This window comes from Oncorhynchus nerka, linkage group LG10 (genome assembly GCF_034236695.1).
Source record: "Oncorhynchus nerka isolate Pitt River linkage group LG10, Oner_Uvic_2.0, whole genome shotgun sequence".
NCBI lineage: Eukaryota > Metazoa > Chordata > Actinopteri > Salmoniformes > Salmonidae > Oncorhynchus > Oncorhynchus nerka.
This window is the reverse complement of record NC_088405.1, coordinates 92,483,144-92,500,901: the sequence shown is the minus strand read 5'-3', so window position 1 is coordinate 92,500,901 and position 17,758 is coordinate 92,483,144.

The window sequence follows — 17,758 nt, the reverse complement described above, 5'->3', positions numbered from 1 at the left end:
GGAAAGGACCCTGGGCAGAGCCAGGAGAATATTGCCGCCCCAAAGCCGAGCTGGAGGCAGCAAAAGCAGAGAGGCGGCATTATGAGGAACTAGCACGGCAGAGCGGATGGAAGCCCGGGAGTCAGCCCCAAAAATTTCTTGGGGGGGCTCACAGGGAGTATGGCTACGCCAGGTAGGAGACCTGAGCCAACTTCCTGTGGTTACCGGGGGGCTAGAGAGACCGGGCAAGCACCGTGTTATGCTGTGGAGCGCACGGTGTCCCCAGTGCGGGTGCACAGCCCGGTGCGGTACATTCCAGCTCTGCTCTACGCATCTGGTCTCCAGTGCGTCTCCTTGGGCCGGCTTTCATGGCACCAGCCTTGTGCACGGTGTCCCTGGTTCGCCTGCATAGCCCAGTGCGGGCTATTCCACCTCGCCGCACTGGCAGGGCGACCGGGACCATTCAACCGGGTAAGGTTGGGCAGGCTCGGTGCTCAAGAGCTCCAGTGCGCCTGCACGGCCCGGTCTATCCGTCACCACCTCCACGCACCAGCCCTCCGGTGGCAGCCCCCCGCACCAGGCTGTCTCTCCGGCTCATCCTTACAGGGGCTCCCGCCTGTCCAGCGCTGCCGGAGCCTTCCTCCTCTCCAGCGCTGCCGGAGTCTCCCACCTCTCCAGCGCTACCAGAGCTACTCAGTCCGGCGCTACCAGAGCCTTCCTCCTCTCCAGCGCTGCCGGAGTCTCCCGCCTCTCCGGCGCTACCAGAGCTTTCCTCCTCTCCAGCGCTGCCGGAGTCTCCCGCCTCTCCAGCGCCGCCTGAGCCACCCGTCTGCCCAGCGCCGCCCGTGCCACCCGTCTGCCCAGTGCCGCCCGTCTGCCCAGCGCCGCCAGTGCCGCCCGTCTGCCCAGCGCCGTCAGTGCCGCCCGTCTGCCCAGCGCCGTCAGTGCCGCCCGTCAGCCAGGGGCCGCCAGTGCCGCCAGTCAGCCAGGGGCCGCCAGTCAGCCAGGGGCCGCCAGTCAGCCAGGGGCCGCCAGTCAGCCAGGGGCCGCCAGGGCCCCTCTGTGTTTTGCACCAGATAGGGCTGTTTTTGGTTTTCCACGTTTATTGTTTTGTAGTGTTCATGTTTATCTGTTTTTATTAAACATGAATCAATATAACCACGCTGCGTTTTGGTCCGCCTCTACTTCACCACAGGAAAACCCTTACACAAGCGCCAGCTAGAGTGGTGTAAAGCTTGCCGCCATTGGACTTGTTTTCTGGAGTGATGAATCACGCTTCACCATCTGGCAGTCTGACGGACAAATCTGGTTTTGGCAGATGCCAGGAGAACGCTACCTGCCCCAATGCATAGTGCCAACTGTAAAGTTTGGTAGACGAGGAATAATGGTACGGGGCTGTTTTCGTGGTTGGGGCTCCTTAGTTCCAGTGAAGGAAAATGTTAACGCTACAGCAAACAATTACATTTTAGACAATTCTGTGCTTCCAACTTTGCGGCAACAGTTTGGGGAAGGTCCTTTCCTGTTTCAGCATGACAATGCCCCCTGTGCACAAAACAAGGTCCATACAGAAATGGTTTGTTGGTGTGGAAGAACTTGACTGGCCTGCACAGAGCCCTGACCTCAACTCCATCGAACACCTTTGGGATGAATTGGAACACAGACTGCGAGCCAGGCCTAATCGCCCAACATCAGTGCACGACCTCACTAATTCTCTTGTGGCTGAATATGGAAGCAAGTCCCCACAGCAATGTTCCAACATCTAGTGGAAAGCCTTCCCAGAAGAGTGGAGGCTGTTATAGCAGCAAAGGGGAGATCAACTCCATATTAATGCCTCTGATTTTGTAGTGAGATGTTTGACGATCCACATACTTTTGATCATGTGGGGGCGGCAGGTAGCCTAGTGGTTAGAGGATTGGGCCAGTAACCGAAAGGTTGCTTGATCGAATTCCTGAGCTGAAAAGGTACAAATCTGTCATTCTGCCCTGAACAAAGCAGTTAACCCACTGTTCCTAGGCCATCATTATAAACAAGAATTGAACTTGCCTAGTTAAATAAAGGTTAAATATATATTTTTAATTATAGTGTACCTGAATACATACCTGACTGTTGTGGAATAAGGCACCTCTCATAGCCCACTTACAAAATCATTAACATGAACATTTACACCCAAGGTAGAAGTGAAAAGACACATAGTTTGTTGTATCTGGGCGTCGCGATACGATCGGTGGCTGGAAGTCTTCCAGTCAATCATCAGAAGCCAAGCCTGGGGCTAGCAAGGAGAGCTGGAGACCATCCAACTGCTTTTCCTCTCATTACTGTGGGGCTCCATCAATATCACATTGGCCGAGACGGTGGTTTTCTGTAGCCTTAATTCACTTTCTGTTCCTCTCCTGTCTGTTCATTCACAGACACAGTACATCGGGCCAGGTCTGAAAATGATGCTGCATCTGTTCATGGGGACTCACGCTGGAGGTATAGGCGGAGAGGATTGGCCTGTCAATATTTTAGGCTAGGATTTTTCCATCTACTGTGTGTGTGTGTGTGTGTGTGTGTGTGTGTGTGTGTGTGTGTGTGTGTGTGTGGATATCCCAGGCATGCCTCAGCAGTCTGTCTGTATGTGGGACTGGTTTTGGTTGAAGCCCTGGGAGTGTTTGTCAGCTGCTTTTCTGCTCAGGTGGCACTTGTGTGGAATCGACAGGCTCCTAAGGGGCGTATTCAGTCAAAGGAGTTGGAGTTGATGCAATTCCCTGTGGAAACCTGTCAGCCACCAGTGGAAAGATGTGCAGGAGGGAGGGAGGAAGAGGGAAGTGTATAGAGAAGTACTGGAGCTATGCTCAGGACATAAGAGACCACCGGGTAGAACCAAAGGAGATGGACCTCCATAAAAACATTTCTCATTACTCACCTACAGTACCAGCTCTTCAGAAGAGGAAGTAGTGAAACATTTAAGTTGTCCTTTTTAAAACTTTTTTTTGGACATAAAACTACTAAATATATTCACATATCACCAAATAATTGATTAAAACACACTGTTTTGCAATGAAGGTCTACAGTAGCCTCAGCAGCATTCTGTAGGGTAGCACCATGGTCTACAGTAGCATCAACAGCACTCTGTAGGGTATCACCATGGTCTACAGTAGCCTCAACAGCACTCTGTAGGGTAGCACCATGGTCTACAGTAGCCTCAACAGCACTCTGTAGGTAGCACCATGGTCTACAGTAGCCTCAACAGCACTCTGTAGGGTAGCACCATGGTCTACAGTAGCCTCAACAGCATTCTGTAGGGTAGCACCATGGTCTACAGTAGCCTCAACAGCACTCTGTAGGGTAGCACCATGGTCTACAGTAGCCTCAACAGCACTCTGTAGGGTAGCACCATGGTCTACAGTAGCCTCAACATTATTCTGTAGGGTAGCACCATGGTCTACAGTAGCCTCAACAACACTCTGTAGGGTAGCACCATGGTCTACAGTAGCCTCAACAGCACTCTGTAGGTAGCACCATGGTCTACAGTAGCCTCAACAGCACTCTGTAGGGTAGCACCACGGTCTACAGTAGCCTCAACAGCACTCTGTAGGGTAGCACCACGGTCTACAGTAGCCTCAACAGCACTCTGTAGGGTAGCACCATGGTCTACAGTAGCCTCAACAGAACTCTGTAGGGTAGAACCATGGTCTACAGTAGCCTCAACAGCACTCTGTAGGGTAGCACCATGGTCTACAGTAGCCTCAGCAGCACTCTGTAGGGTATCACCATGGTCTACAGTAGCCTCAACAGCACTATGTAGGGTAGCACCATGGTCTACAGTAGCCTCAACAGCACTCTATAGGGTAGCACCATGGTCTACAGTAGCCTCAACAGCACTCTGTAGGGTATCACCATGGTCTACAGTAGCCTCAGCAGCACTCTATAGGGTAGCACCATGGTCTACAGTAGCCTCAACAGCACTCTGTAGGGTAGCACCATGGTCTACAGTAGCCTCAGCAGCACTCTGTAGGGTATCACCATGGTCTACAGTAGCCTCAACAGCACTATGTAGGGTAACACCATGGTGTACAGTAGCCTCAACAGCACTCTGTAGGGTAGCACCATGGTCTACAGTAGCCTCAACAGCACTCTATAGGGTAGCACCATGGTCTACAGTAGCCTCAACAGCACTCTGTAGGGTAACACCATGGTCTACAGTAGCCTCAACAGCACTCTATAGGGTAGCACCATGGTCTACAGTAGCCTCAACAGCACACTGTAGGGTAGCACCATGGTCTACAGTAGCCTCAACAGCACACTGTAGGGTAGCACCATGGTCTACAGTAGCCTCAACAGCACACTGTAGGGTAGCACCATGGTCTACAGTAGCCTCAACAGCACACTGTAGGGTAGCACCATGGTCTACAGTAGCCTCAACAGCACACTGTAGGGTAGCACCATGGTCTACAGTAGCCTCAACAGCACTCTGTAGGGTAGCACCATGGTGTACAGTAGCCTCAACAGCACTCTGTAGGGTAGCACCATGGTCTACAGTAGCCTCAACAGCACTCTGTAGGTAGCACCATGGTCTACAGTAGCCTCAACAACACTCTGTAGGGTAGCACCATGGTCTACAGTAGCCTCAACAACACTCTGTAGGGTAGCACCATGGTCTACAGTAGCCTCAACAGCATTCTGTAGGGTAGCACCATGGTCTACAGTAGCCTCAACAGCACTATGTAGGGTAGCACCACGGTCTACAGTAGCCTCAACAGCACTCTGTAGGGTAGCACCATGGTCTACAGTAGCCTCAACAGAACTCTGTAGGGTAGCACCATGGTCTACAGTAGCCTCAGCAGCACTCTGTAGGGTATCACCATGGTCTACAGTAGCCTCAACAGCACTATGTAGGGTAGCACCATGGTCTACAGTAGCCTCAACAGCACTCTATAGGGTAGCACCATGGTCTACAGTAGCCTCAACAGCACTCTGTAGAGTAGCACCACGGTCTACAGTAGCCTCAACAGCACTCTGTAGGGTAGCACCACGGTCTACAGTAGCCTCAACAGCACTCTGTAGGGTAGCACCACGGTCTACAGTAGCCTCAACAGCACTCTGTAGGGTAGCACCATGGTCTACAGTAGCCTCAACAGAACTCTGTAGGGTAGAACCATGGTCTACAGTAGCCTCAACAGCACTCTGTAGGGTATCACCATGGTCTACAGTAGCCTCAGCAGCATTCTGTAGGGTAGCACCATGGTCTACAGTAGCATCAACAGCACTCTGTAGGGTATCACCATGTTCTACAGTAGCCTCAACAGCACTCTGTAGGGTAGCACCATGGTCTACAGTAGCCTCAACAGCACTCTGTATTGTAGCACCATGGTCTACAGTAGCCTCAACAGCATTCTGTAGGGTAGCACCATGGTCTACAGTAGCCTCAACAGCACTCTGTAGGGTATCACCATGGTCTACAGTAGCCTCAACAGCACTATGTAGGGTAACACCATGGTCTACAGTAGCCTCAGCAGCACTCTGTAGGGTATCACCATGGTCTACAGTAGCCTCAACAGCACTATGTAGGGTAGCACCATGGTCTACAGTAGCCTCAACAGCACTCTGTAGGGTAGCACCATGGTCTACAGTAGCCTCAACAGCACTCTGTAGGGTAGAACCATGGTCTACAGTAGCCTCAACAGCACTCTGTAGGTAGCACCATGGTCTACAGTAGCCTCAACAGCACTCTGTAGGGTAGCACCATGGTGTACAGTAGCCTCAACAGCACTCTGTAGGGTATCACCATGGTCTACAGTAGCCTCAACAGCACTCTGTAGGGTAGCACCATGGTCTACAGTAGCCTCAATATCACTCTGTAGGGTAGCACCATGGTCTACAGTAGCCTCAACAGCACTCTGTAGGGTAGCACCATGGTCTACAGTAGCCTCAACAGCATTCTGTAGGGTAGCACCATGGTCTACAGTAGCCTCAACAGCATTCTGTAGGGTAGCACCATGGTCTACAGTAGCCTCAGCAGCATTCTGTAGGGTAGAACCATGGTGTAGCCGGAGGACAGCACTCTGTAGGGTAGCACCATGGTCTACAGTAGCCTCAGCAGCATTCTGTAGGGTAGCACCATCCTGACCAAGGCCCTTCTCCCCTGATAGCTCAATTTGGCCAGGCGGCCAGCTCTAGGAAGAGTCTTGGTTCCAAACTTCTTCCATTTAAGAATGATGGAGGTCTCTGTTCTTGGGGACCTTCAATGCTGCAGAATGTTTTTGGTACCCTTCCCCAGATCTATGCATTGACACCATCCTGTCTTGTATATCTACGGATAGTTCCTTTGACCTCATGGCTTGGTTTTTGCATCTCAAGGATGTTCAATGGAAACAGGATGCACCCAAACTCAATTTTGAGTCTCATAGCAAAGGGTCTGAATACTTATGTAGATAAGGAACTTCTGTTTTTATTTTTTAGTACATTTGCCCAAATTTCTAAAAACCTGTTTTCCCTTTGTCATTATGAGGTATTGTGTGTAGATTGATGAGTATTTTATTTTTTGAATCCATTTTAGAATAAGGCTGTAACATAACAAAATGTGGAAAAGGGGAAGGGGTCTGAACACTTTCCGAATGCACAAGTCAAATCGCAATTGCAACATTTGGTTATAAATAAGGCCTAGATTTTTTTTGCCCATGTCTTGCAGCCAAAATTGATGAACAAAATCTGAATTTATTTTTGGTTGAAGTTGAATGGAACAGTATAAAACAATCAGAATGGAGAAAGACCCATTTAAATCACTTATAATATATGTTTTGCCACCCTTGGGCAGTGTTGTGGGTAACACGTTAGAGTACTCAAAACATTTTAGAGTATGACAGCTAAGGAGATGGAGAATACACCTGTCTCCGGATTACATCTTCAAACTAAGGGCAACCATGGCAGAGAAGCCGTCCATGTATACCGGTAAGATAGTCTAGCTAGCTACATTTTCAGATTTGACACGTTTCTAATTTAGTCAAAGTCGTTTTCACTTCAAGTTAAAGTGTACTGTTAGCTATCTAGCTAACATTCGCTGGCTGGCTTGCTAGCTAACGTTACGTGTATGATCTGTGTAGTAATATTATTAGTCTCTCAGAGCCATTTGCATTGCTAGTTATAGCCTAATGTTAGCTAGCTAACATTGAACCTGGTTGGTTAGTTACCTGCAGCTTCATACAAGGTAGTAACGTTTAGGATTATGGTTCATTGTTTAGCTAGCTAGCTACATGTCTTAACAAAAGACGCCACTATGCAAGTAACCATTTCAATAGAATGCGACAACTGTTGATAGACGTAGCTGATAAATTCACGTTGGCCATCTACTTCGATTTCAGAGCACTCTCGTCTTTGTGTGCCAGAGCTAGAATAACTGACGAATTTACGAACGCTCAACACCCATTGAATATGGCCGGTGTCAGTAATAAGTGGATAACACACACACATATATATATACAGCTTAACCAGCTCTGCTAGGACGAGTAAAATGGTCAGAGTGAGCGGTTCTCTCATTTGTGTCTGGAAGTAGCTAGCAACCTAGCCAACGTTAGCCAGTTAGCTTGGGTGCTTGACTGCTGAGCGCTCGGATCGACCTTTACTCCTCAGCCAGAGCGCACGAACGCTCCGAGCACGAAGCCCTTTAAAAACGGACAATCTGACAACGCTCTGAGTTTACAGGACGGAGACCTCCTGGACGTTTAAGTGGGTGGGAACGATGCTGAATTTGAGTAGACAAAGAAGAGCTCTCCATGTTTTGGGTGTACCAAAACATTCAAAGACCATTTTGTGAGGTTACAAGTTTATCAACTTTCAAAGCAGAATTACTTTCCCATTGTTCCTCAACTGTAGTGTATGATATACAATTATATATGATATATTGTATGATATACAATTAGCTCTCTCTACTTTTATCCAATGTAAAAAAATAAAAAATAAACATTTCAAAGTTTGCTACATAAGACCGCTCGGTGACATATCAAGAAGCACATTCAGGCCAAGCACAGCTCCACCAGACTGGTAGATTCTGAGGATGACTGTGCTAATGCTCCAAAACAGATAAATATTGATTTCTGTTTGGCTAAACCTGTCACCTCGAGAGAACTAAATAAACATGTATGCGTCTGATTGCATGCCATTTTATTTCAATACATTATGTTTAGTATTTATTTATTTGCATTCGTGGTCAGCAGTTTAATGCGCAAGTTATTAAACTTTTCATGCCGATATTTGTAATTGGGCTTGTTGTGACTGAATAACTTGTATGTAGTGGCTTTAATATGTATATTTAGTTTCATAAAGCTGCCTAAATCTTGGTTTGGATTTATGGACAAAGTTCCTTTTGATGCATTGGATTTATCAAGATAGAATTTAGGTGAGATGCAGCGCTTTTCTTTGCATTCATCAGATAGTTTAAAATGGAATTTCCTTACAATACTTGGACATAGGCTATTATTTATACATCTTTCTTTACTATCATAATTTGTATTAATTTGTCCTCCATGCATTTTTTTTTGGGGGGGGGGGGGACAGTTCAATTATAATGCGATAAAAAATGTATTGTTTATTGCAAAATACACGGTTCATTCTACAAAAAACACTGGAACAACTATTAGGAAATCTGCCAGAGATCTCGGGCTTGAGCTCTCCCATGATGTCAGATGATATCAGTGCTGCTGACAGTAGGACGCATTGATACGAATTTTAGGTGCTTGGCAGAGCGTTCTAATTTAAAAATCCCGCGAGTACTAAGTGTGTGCCCTCTACTGGGCATAACAATAACAATGTATTTTCAGAGGGTTTTCTGTTTTAGGTCATGCAAAATGAATGCAATGACCGGCCTTAGTAGCTACATTGTTGACTCTTTACGTTAGCTAATACGGGGACAACTATGTAGGTTGTGTGGAGCGGTTATGCGATGAAGGCTTGGCTTGGAATTTTTTTTTTCGCCTGGTCTCAGACATGAGAGCGCGTAGATGCAAGAAGGAATTATACAACAAGCAAAATAATCATGCGGTTTGTATGAAAAACGCTTCTTAAACGGAATCAGGGATAAACATACCTGAATTTGTCCAATAGAAAATCTTGTTTCGAACTGTTAATGACTAATGATTACACACTAGATCATCTAGAGGCAGGCAAGAGTATTCAAGGCGGTATTGAATTTGTCACTGTCTGTCACCTTGATTAGTCAAATGTTTCTCTCGGCCTTTTCACCTATGTTGTAAACTTTCATTCATAGGCTGGGTTGTAGCAACCTCGTGATGGGTACAGGGAACATTTGAGTATCATGTAGTAGCCTAAACCTATTGATGTTACATTGAACTGGGTTAATGGAATATGAATGACAGTCATCCAATATGCTGTAATAGAAATAAGGCCATGCTCATAATTTATTGAATTGTCCTCCCTCATCTTAAACGTCACCAACCGCCACTGTACAGTACCTACCTACCTACCTACCTACCTACAGTACCTACCTACAGTACCTACCTACCTGCCTGCCTGCCTGCAGTGCCTGCCTGCCTGCCTGCCTGCCTGCCTGCCTGCCTGCCTGCCTGCCTGCAGCACCTGCCTGCCTGCCTGCCTGCCTGCCTGCCTGCCTGCCTGCCTGCCTGCCTGCCTGCCTGCACCTGCCCCTGCCTGCCTGCCTGCCTGCCCACCCTGCCTGCCTGCCTGCCTGCCTGCCTGCCTGCCTGCCTGCCTGCCTGCCACCCTGCCTGCCTGCCCCCACCTGCCTGCCTGCCTGCCTGCCTGCCTGCCTGCCTGCACTGCCTGCCTGCCTGCCTGCCTGCCTGCCTGCACTGCCTGCCCACCTGCCTGCCTGCCTGCCTGCCTGCCTGCCTGCCTGCCTGCCTGCCTGCCTGCCTGCCTGCCTGCCTGCCTGCAATGCCTGCCATGCCTGCCTGCCTGCCTGCCTGCCACCCTGCCTGCCTGCCTGCCTGCCTGCACCCACCTGCCTGCCTGCCCACCTGCCTGCCTGCCTGCCTGCCTGCCTGCCTGCCTGCCTGCCTGCCCACAGCCTGCCTGCCTGCCTGCCTGCCTGCCTGCCTGCCTGCCTGCCTGCCTGCCTGCACTGCCTGCCTGCCTGCCTGCCTGCCTGCCTGCCTGCCTGCCTGCCTGCCTGCCACAGCACCCCTGCCTGCCTGCCTGCCTGCCTGCCTGCCTGCACCCACCTGCCTGCCTGCCTGCCACCCTGCCTGCCACCCTGCCTGCCACAGCACCCACCCACCCACCTGCCTGCCTGCACACCCTGCCTGCCTGCCTGCCTGCCTGCCTGCCTGCCTGCCTGCCTGCCTGCCTGCACCCCATACCTGCCTGCCTGCCTGCCTGCCTGCCTGCCTGCCTGCCACCCTGCCTGCCTGCCCACCTGCCCACCCACCTGCCCCACCTGCCCACCCACCTGCCTGCCTGCCTGCCTGCCTGCCTGCCTGCCTGCCTGCCCCACCTGCCTGCCTGCCTGCCTGCCTGCCTGCCCCCTGCCTGCCTGCCTGCCTGCCTGCCTGCCTGCCTGCACCCACCTGCCTGCCCACCCCTGCCTGCCTGCCTGCCTGCCTGCCCACCTGCCCACCTGCCTGCCTGCCTGCCTGCCTGCCCACCCACCTGCCCACTGCCTGCCCACCCACCTGCCTGCCTGCCTGCCTGCCACCCTGCCTGCCTGCCTGCCTGCCTGCCTGCCTGCCTGCCTGCCTGCCTGTACCCACCTGCCTACAGGTGCCTACCTGCCTGCCTGCCTACACACAGTACCTGCCGACCTGCCTGCCTGTACCAACCTGCCTACCTGCCTGCCTGCCTGCCTGCCTACCTCCACCTACGCACAGCCTGCCTACCTGCCCACAGTACCCACTGCCTGCCTGCCCCACCTGCCTGCAATGCCTGCCTGCCTGCATACCCACCTGCCTGCCATACCCACCTGCCTGCATGCCTGCCTGCCTGCCTGCCTGCAGTCTGCCTCCCTGCAGTGCCAACCTGCCTGCCTGCCTGCCACACAGTGCCTGCCGACCTGCCTGCCCACAGCCTGCCTGCCTGCCTGCCTGCCTGCCTGGAGTTCGCACAGCCTGCCTGCCCACCCTGCAGTGCCTGCCTGCCTGCCTGCCTGCCTGCAACCTGCCTGCCTGCCTGCATACCCACCCACCCTGCCATACCCACTGCCTGCATGCCTGCCTGCCACCTGCCTGCCTGCCTGCCTATCCTCATCTGCCTGCCTACAGTGCCAACCTGCCTTTCCCACCTACCTGCACACAGTACCCACCGACCTTGACCTGCCTCACAGTTACCTACCTACCTGCCTACATACCCTGCCTACCCACAATACCCACCTGCACCTGATACCTACCTACAGTACCTACCTACCTACAGTACCAACCTACCTACCTACCTACCTACCTACCTACCTACCTACCTACCTACCTACCTACCTACCTTTGTTGTTGTTTGATCGTAGCTAGCTACATAGCTAGCTACATAGCCGTCTCTGTATCAAAGATAATTGTGTAGTCTAGAGCGATTTTCTAGGTTACCTAGCCAGCTATTGTCGTTCTTTTAACGCAACGTAACGTAATCAACAACGCAGCCACTGCCAGCTAGCCTACTTCAGCAGTACTGTATCATTTTTAATCATTTTAGTCAATAAGATTCTTGCTACGTAAGCTCAACTTTCTGAACATTCGAGACGTGTAGTCCACTTGTCATTCCAATCTCCTTTGCATTAGCGTAGCCTCTTCTGTAGCCTGTCAACTATGTGTCTGTCTATCCCTGTTCTCTCCTCTCTGCACAGACCATACAAACGCTCCACACCGCGTGGCCGCGGCCACCCTAATCTGGTGGTCCCAGCGCGCACGACCCACGTGGAGTTCCAGGTCTCCGGTAGCCTCTGGAACTGCCGATCTGCGGCAACAAGGCAGAGTTCATCTCAGCCTATGCCTCCCTCCAGTCCCTCGACTTCTTGGCACTGACGGAAACATGGATCACCACAGATAACACTGCTACTCCTACTGCTCTCTCTTCGTCCGCCCACGTGTTCTCGCACACCCCGAGAGCTTCTGGTCAGCGGGGTGGTGGCACCGGGATCCTCATCTCTCCCAAGTGGTCATTCTCTCTTTCTCCCCTTACCCATCTGTCTATCGCCTCCTTTGAATTCCATGCTGTCACAGTTACCAGCCCTTTCAAGCTTAACATCCTTATCATTTATCGCCCTCCAGGTTCCCTCGGAGAGTTCATCAATGAGCTTGATGCCTTGATAAGCTCCTTTCCTGAGGACGGCTCACCTCTCACAGTTCTGGGCGACTTTAACCTCCCCACGTCTACCTTTGACTCATTCCTCTCTGCCTCCATCTTTCCACTCCTCTCCTCTTTTGACCTCTCCCTCTCACCTTCCCCCTACTCACAAGGCAGGCAATACGCTCCTCGACCTCATCTTTACTAGATGCTGTTCTTCCACTAACCTCATTGCAACTCCTCCAAGTCTCCGACCACTACCTTGTATCCTTTTCCCTCTCGCTCTCATCCAACACTTCCCACACTGCCCCTACTCGGATGGTATCGCGCCGTCCCAACCTTCGCTCTCTCTCCCCGCTACTCTCTCCTCTTCCATCCTATCATCTCTTCCCTCTGCTCAAACCTTCTCCAACCTATCTCCTGATTCTGCCTCCTCAACCCTCCTCTCCTCCCTTTCTGCATCCTTTGACTCTCTATGTCCCCTATCCTCCAGGCCGGCTCGGTCCTCCCCTCCCCGCTCCGTGGCTCGACGACTCATTGCGAGCTCACAGAACAGGGCTCCGGGCAGCCGATCGGAAATGGAGGAAAACTGGATTACGCCTCCCTGCGGACCTGGCATCCTTTCACTCCCTCCTCTCTACATTTTCCTCTTCTGTCGCTGCTGCTAAAGCCACTTTCTACCACTCTAAATTCCAAGCATCTGCCTCTAACCCTAGGAAGCTCTTTGCCACCTTCTCCTCCCTCCTGAATCCCCCTCCCCCTCCTCCCTCTCTGCAGATGACTTCGTCAACCATTTTGAAAAGAAGGTCGACGACATCCGATCCTCGTTTGCTAAGTCAAACGACACCGCTGGTTCTGCTCACACTGCCCTACCCTGTGCTCTGACCTCTTTCTCCCCTCTCTCTCCAGATGACATCTCGCGTCTTGTGACGGCCGGCCGCCCAACAACCTGCCCACTTGACCCTATCCCCTCCTCTCTTCTCCAGACCATTTCCGGAGACTTTCTCCCTTACCTCACCTCGCTCATCAACTCATCCCTGACCGCTGGCTACGTCCCGTCCGTCTTCAAGAGAGCGAGAGTTGCACCCCTTCTGAAAAAACCTACACTCGATCCCTCCGATGTCAACAACTACAGACCAGTATCCCTTCTTTCTTTTCTCTCCAAAACCCTTGAACGTGCCGTCCTTGGCCAGCTCTCCCGCTATCTCTCTCAGAATGACCTTCTTGATCCAAATCAGTCAGGTTTCAAGACTGGTCATTCAACTGAGACTGCTCTTCTCTGTATCACGGAGCGCTCCGCACTGCTAAAGCTAACTCTCTCTCCTCTGCTCTCATCCTTCTAGACCTATCGGCTGCCTTCGATACTGTGAACCATCAGATCCTCCTCTCCACCCTCTCCGAGTTGGGCATCTCTCGGCGCGGCCCACGCTTGGATTGCGTCCTACCTGACAGGTCGCTCCTACCAGGTGGCGTGGCGAGAATCCGTCTCCTCACCACGTGCTCTCGCCACTGGTGTCCCCAGGGCTCTGTTCTAGGCCCTCTCCTATTCTCGCTATACACCAAGTCACTTGGCTCTGTCATAACCTCACATGGTCTCTCCTATCATTGCTATGCAGACGACACACAATTAGAGAGTTAGCTTTATCTTCTCCTTTCCCCTTCTGATGACCAGGTGGCGAATCGCATCTCTGCATGTCTGGCAGACATATCAGTGTGGGATGACGGATCACCACCTCAAGCTGAACCTCGGCAAGACGGAGCTGCTCTTCCTCCCGGGGAAGGACTGCCCGCTCCATGATCTCGCCATCACGGTTGACAACTCCACTGTGTCCTCCTCCCAGAGCGCTAAGAACCTTGGCGTGATCCTGGACAACACCCTGTCGTTCTCAACTAACATCAAGGCGGTGGCCCGTTCCTGTAGGTTCATGCTCTACAACATCCGCAGAGTACGACCCTGCCTCACACAGGAAGCGGCGCAGGTCCTAATCCAGGCACTTGTCATCTCCCGTCTGGATTACTGCAACTCAAAATGTTGGCTGGGCTCCCTGCCTGTGCCATTAAACCCCTACAACTCATCCAGAACGCCGCAGCCCGTCTGGTGTTCAACCTTCCCAAGTTCTCTCACGTCACCCCGCTCCTCCGCTCTCTCCACTGGCTTCCAGTTGAAGCTCACATCCGCTACAAGACCATGGTGCTTGCCTACGGAGCTGTGAGGGGAACGGCACCTCAGTACCTCCAGGCTCTGATCAGGCCCTACACCCAAACAAGGGCACTGCGTTCATCCACCTCTGGCCTGCTCGCCTCCCTACCACTGAGGAAGTACAGTTCCCGCTCAGCCCAGTCAAAACTGTTCGCTGCTCTGGCCCCCCAATGGTGGAACAAACTCCCTCACGACGCCAGGACAGCGGAGTCAATCACCACCTTCCGGAGACACCTGAAACCCCACCTCTTTAAGGAATACCTAGGATAGGATAAAGTAATCCTTCTCACCCCCCTTAAAAGATTTAGATGCACTATTGTAAAGTGGCTGCTCCACTGGATGTCATAAGGTGAATGCACCAATTTGTAAGTCGCTCTGGATAAGAGCGTCTGCTAAATGACTTAAATGTAATGTAAAATGTACCTACCTACCTACGCACAGTACCTACCTACCTACCTACCTACCTACCTACCTACCTACCTACCTACCTACCTACCTACCTACAATGCCTACCTACCTACCTACAGTACCTACCTACCTACAGTACCAACCTACCTACACACAGTACCTACCGACCTACCTACCTACAGTACCTGCCTGCCTGAGGTAAGGGAGAAGGTCACCTGCAATGCCTGCCTACCGCCCTGGAGAATGCCTGCCTGCCTGCATACCTGCCTGCCTGCCTACAATGCCTGCCTGCCTGCCTGCCCACCAACCCCTGCCTGCCTGCCTGCCTGCCTGCCTGCCTGCCTGCCTGCCTGCCTGCCTGCCTGCCTGCCTGCCTACCTACCTGCACTGCCTGCCTGCCCACCTGCCTGCCTGCCTGCCTGCCTGCCTGCCTGCCTGCCTGCCTGCCTGCCTGCAGTGCCTGCCTGCCTGCAATGCCTGCCTGCCTGCCTGCCTGCCTGCCTGCCTGCCTGCCTGCCTGCCTGCCTGCCTGCCTGCCTGCCTGCCTGCAGTGCCTGCCTGCCTGCCCACCTGCAGTGCCTGCCTGCCTGCCTGCAGTGCCTGCCTGCCTGCCTGCCTGCAGTGCCAACCTGCCTGCCTGCCCACCTGCCTGCCTGCCTGCCTGCACAGCCTGCCAACCACCTGCCTGCCTGCCTGCCTGCCTGCCTGCCTGCCTGCAGTGCCTGCCTGCCTGCCTGCCTGCCTGCCTGCCTGCCTGCCTGCCTGCCTGCCCCACAGTGCCTGCCTGCCTGCCTGCGTGCCTGCCTACAGTGCCTGCCTGCCTGCCTGCCTGCCTGCCTGCCTGCCTGCCTGCAGTGCCTGCCTGCAGTGCCTGCCTGCAGCACCTGCCTGCCTGCCTACCTGCCTGCCTGCCTGCCTGCCTGCAGTACCTGCCTGCCTACGTGCCTGCCTACAGTGCCTGCCTGCCTGCCTGCCTGCCCACCTGCCTGCCTGCCTGCCTGCCTGCCTGCCTGCCTGCCCACCCTGCCTGCCCTGCCTGCCTGCCTGCACCCAGTGCCTGCCTGCCTGCCTGCCTGCCCTGCGCACCTGCCTGCACCCAGCCTGCCTGCCTGCGGTACCTGCCTACCTGCAGTGCCTGCCTACCTGCGGTGCCTGCCTGCCCTACAGTGCCTGCCTGCCTGCGGTGCCTGCCTGCCTGCAGTGCCTGCCTGCCTGCGGTGCCTGCCTGCCCTACAGTGCCTGCCTGCCTGCGGTGCCTGCCTGCCTGCATGCCTGCCTGCCCTGCGGTGCCTGCCTACCTACAGTACCTACCTACCTGCGGTACCTATCTACCTACCTACCTACCTGCGGTACCTACCTACCTACCTACCTACCTGCGGTGCGGTACCTACCTACAGTACCTACCTACCTGCGGTGCCTGCTGCCTACCTGCCTGCCTGCGGTGCCTGCCTACCTACCTGCCTGACCTGCGGTGCCTGCCTGCCTACAGTACCTACCTACCTACCTGCCTGGTACCTGCCTGCCTACCTGCCTACAGTACCTACCCACCTACCTGCCTACCCACCTGCCTGCCTACCCAGTACCTACCTACCTACCTACCTACAGTACCTACCTACCTACCTACAGTACCTACCTACCTACCTACCTACCTACAGTACCTACCTACCTACCTGCGGTACCTACCTACCTACAGTACCTACCTACCTACCTACCTACAGTACCTACCTACCTACCTAACTACCTGCGGTACCTACCTACCTCAGTTGTCTTGCTTTGTTTGTACAACTACGTTTTTGAGACGTAGTAACGTTAGTGTAGATTTTATTTACGTTTTTTATATGTTGCAGTTCTAACTGTGTGAATCCAGTAAACATGTTCCTCACAGTAACTTGTGTTGAAATTCAGGTCAGGCTCCAAACACCTGCATCCTTGTTTTATGTTGTGTTTCCGTGACACCACAAAATTGCTATTGGACTTGGCTCACAAAACATTTATCCTGCTGGCTAGGCATTGTCATTGTGGAGCTATAGCACATAATTGGACCCTTTGTTGCTAGGTGTAAGCTACAAAGAGAATACCGTCAAAGCCTCACTGTTTTATTCACATAGGGTTAGCACCTATATATCTCTACTGAATATACACACACACACACACACACACACACACACTCTCCGAGACGTGGTTTCATATTGATGAAATTCTAGTGCATATTTTATACTACATTTACATTTTCGTTTTGTTTGAATAATTTTGAGAAAGGTTTGAATATTATGATAGTTTTTTTTATTAAATATTAAGACCATTTTAAACTGAATTTTGAATAGTAATATAATGGCCATGCATATTTTCCATTAATTAAATGTTGGAACAAGATGGTGGGCATACAGAGAATGTCAATTTCTCTAAATCCTGTTCCCCAGTCCTACACACAGAGGATAGCAGAGGGAAAATGGCTGCCGTCTGAGACTGACATGTAATAATGACCCTCGGAAACAAAGCTACTGTTCGATTTACTTCTGTAACTTACTCTTTTTTTTGTGTGATTGACATGACATGCAAACTGTTGTCTCCGCGCTAGTGCTTAGCATTTGCATGCCTACTTTTTTACCAGCCAATCAAATGTGCTCTCTCTGTGTAATACAACACAAAACCAGTCGCCCAGACAAAAACAAACTTCCACTGTTTTCACCATGGTTACTAATACTAATGTTATACAGCAGAGGTCGAAGGAGCACAGGATGGGATTCTATCATCTGTTTCTTACCAGGGTTGAGCGAACCTCATGTTTTTATCTCTTGTGGTTGAAACAAGCTGTTATTTTAACCCTCAGAGCATCGTTTAGAGCACAAAAAAAGACCCACATACTAATGGCATACAGTATGTAATTGTGTTCAGACTATCACTTAAAGGGATATTCCGCCACTTTTCAACCTCATATTCATAGTCTCCAGCACC